At 33.8% G+C, this 3,345-nt stretch overlaps 1 protein-coding gene across 1 annotated transcript in view; it reads left to right on the top strand.

Moving 5' to 3' along the window:
- Positions 1–980: 980 nt before the first annotated feature.
- Positions 981–3,345, top strand: part of LOC117119739 — a 28,544-nt gene continuing 26,179 nt past the window's right edge. The window contains exon 1 of the mRNA XM_033264597.1: positions 981–1,174. The gene's annotated coding sequence lies outside the window, so the exon portion shown is untranslated. The remainder of the gene's footprint in view (positions 1,175–3,345) is intronic.

Here is a 3,345-nt window from a genome sequence, read left to right as displayed (position 1 = left end):
GGGCGATGGGGAGGGGAGCTCGATGATCAGTTGGGGGCGCTAATTTGCAAAATATGGTGATTTTAGGTGATTTTTAACTACTTTTTATATTGATACTATACCTGCCTTTATTTTCATATAAACAATCAAAATTTACGCCTTAAATCGATCGTCCAATGTAATAATATTTTATGATATTATGTCTTTTTGGGCACTTGTTCCTTTTGCGCTGACCCACTGTTAGAGATCTTTTCAGATGTCACAGTTTTTAAATTCACCACTGCTCTAATATATTTTCAGAGGCCCGAAATACAAGTTACAATATATACACGTTAAATTAAAGAACGCACACAGTACACTAAAAATAATGTTAATAATGGTAATGATGATGATGATGATAATGGTGACGACGACGACGATGATGATGATGATGATGATGATAATCATTATGATGATAACAATAATTACAATGTTAATCGCTTGTTTAATGCATGATTTATAGCGGGCCTGAGCATTATGGCCAGATGCAGACAACCTACGTGTAAATGAAGGGGACAGCGCCGTATTGCCCTGTTTCTACTCGCGTTTCTATACATGCGGAGTGAACGACCAGTCTACAGGATCAACCGTACCTCATTCAGATGACAGCAAATTAACAGTAAACTGTAAGGGATCATCATTTGCTTTAATAATAAGGATTTAATATTATGATTATTGGCCGACTGTGATTTTTCATTTACAATTTACAAAAAACACCGTCATCGACGTCATTATTATCATCATCCACAATAGACTTATCATCATCATCGTCATTAGCATCATTGTCAGGACTATCATTATCATCACTTCCATGATTATAATAATCATTATCATAATGATTACGGTTTTTATCAACAGATCTGGATAATCCTAAAATTCAGGCACTAACCGACACACGTATACCTGAAGGTACGCGAGTATCTGTCATGTAAAGTTGTGTCGTCGTTTCCGAAAGTGATTTTTCTCGCGTGGTTCCTTGGTGGTGACGTCATAGACAGTGCTTCTGGCAAATATATTGTCAACGATAAAATATTAGAAATAAAAAAAATTGATCAACGTGATGCAGGGAACTATAGTTGTAGAGCTGAAAACGAATACTTTGTGGGAAAAAACGGAAAATATAGCAAATCAATTACATTCAGTTTAAGAAAAAAAGGTAAGCCAAATAAACAGGTAGGCCTATGGAATACAAAACAGTTTACCTTAAAATCTTATAATACATTATTATTAAATAGAACAGTGATGTTGTTAGATTTGTATATCTACCTGCTCAACAACAACAGCAACGGCATTGAAGTAAGCGAATCCGTCACTTAATTCGTCGTGGGGGCTCGGGTTCCAGTTACGCGCAGGCTCAGTCGGTAGATGTTTACATATATGGCCACAAATAAAACAAGAGGAACCTTTTCTAGTTATATACTTAATAATGATTTATTGGGCAATGGGGATTACAAATAGGGACTTATAAATTGGACCTAACCTAACCTAACATACTACTCACGTGAGACCGTCGGCAATGCAGCGTACGCTTGTAGAAAGTAAAATAATAATAAATGCAAGGAGTCCAACAAAAATAGAGTTCAGAATATACGGCAAAACAGCGAGTTCCAATGATATAACAAAGTTCAGTTCAGGAAGTTGTCCAAAATCGCTTCCACTTGCAATCGTCTGGTTGCACTTGGTACCGGTATTTGTTACAGCAAATCAAACTGTTCTTCTGATTCAAGTCAAGAAAATAGTGAAACCAAAAGAGTAGTAATTCTTCTTCCTTTTTAATTCAGGAAGGTTCCCAGTCAAGAGCTTTCTGAAGAAAATCCACATTTATCCTAAGTCTATCCGACTATAGGACTATACTATACTGAGAGTTCCGATCGGGATCTCCAGTGTTCATTCTTCTCTGCTGTGTCTTTTCCCTTACAAAAATGTCCTATAGGATCCTATAAGAGAAAATCCTATAGGAATCTTATAGATTTTTCTTCACATCTATAGGATCCTATATGATTATTTCAATATATATCCTTTGGGAATCCTATAGGAATCATATAGGAGTCGTATAAGTATCTTATAGGAATTTTAATATGTTTCCTATAAGAATTTTAATGAAATCTTATAGGAAAACTGCAAGATTTTTAAATGAAACAAATAGGAATCTTATAGTTATCCTATAGGAATCCCATAGATTTTCTAAAGGAACCTTATAGGAATCTTATATGAATTATATAGGTATCTTATAAGAATCCTATGGGTTTCTTATATGAAATCTATAGGAATCTTTATATCTTATTGGAATCTTATAGGAGTCTTATATGAATGATATAGGAAGGTTATAGATACCTTATAGAAATCTTATAGGAGTCTTATACGAATTACATAGGAATCCTGTAGATATTTTTAGGAATCTTATAGATATTTTATAGGAATTTTACAGATTTCTTTCTGGGATCATATAGGCGTCTTATAAGAATCCTATAGAACTCTTTTAGTAATTCTAAAGAAATCTTAAAGAAGTCCTATATATTTCCTAAAGGAATCTTATAGAAGTCTTATATGAATAATACAGGGTCCCTATAAATATCGTATAAGAATCCTATATGGTTTCCATAGGATTCGTATGGGTGTTTTATAAGAATTATATAGGAATCCTATAAGTATTATCTTTATTATCCTATAGATTTCCTAAACGAATCGTATAGGTGTCTTGCAGGAATCCTCTGTGAATGCTTTAGTTGTTATTCTTATAAGAAAGCTATATATAATGATTTATAACATATTCATATAAATTTCTTATTTTTGTAAATACAGTATATACTGTTTGTTAATGTTAATGCAAGCAATGGTTGCTTAGTAAATTGTTATTGATGCACCTCCCGAAGAGAGATGTGTATAAGAGACAGAGCTGGTTGTTGACATCCATTGGTTCCACTGCCACAATATTGTTTGCATGCACAAGCAGTATTGAATGATTGATGCATTTGATTTCGAGCTGGAGTGGCTACTGGATGGAAAAATTAATAATGGCTTAAACAACTCCTGCAGACATACAAAATACACTCAAGATATACAAACCATGATTTATTTAATTAAAAACATCAACTATGCATCATGGGGTAGGTATATTAATCCCTAGGGTCTCGATGACTTGCATACCCCTTCACATAATATTGTTTGTCTTAGCCTTACCGGTACTGATGCACATACTTCAAATTCCAGCGGTACCTGAATGCTTTACAGTCTTCAAATGAGTTTTTTTTTTTTTCTGTAATTTATATTAAAGCCTCAACTAGAGTTTACTATACAAAACCCTGTTCAAAAATCTGTCGCGTTACA

The sequence above is a fragment of the Anneissia japonica genome, unplaced genomic scaffold (assembly GCF_011630105.1).
Source record: "Anneissia japonica isolate Jap-2015-1 unplaced genomic scaffold, ASM1163010v1 scaffold11151_len745516_cov174, whole genome shotgun sequence".
Lineage (NCBI taxonomy): Eukaryota > Metazoa > Echinodermata > Crinoidea > Comatulida > Comatulidae > Anneissia > Anneissia japonica.
This window is presented reverse-complemented; position numbering and strand designations above follow the sequence as displayed.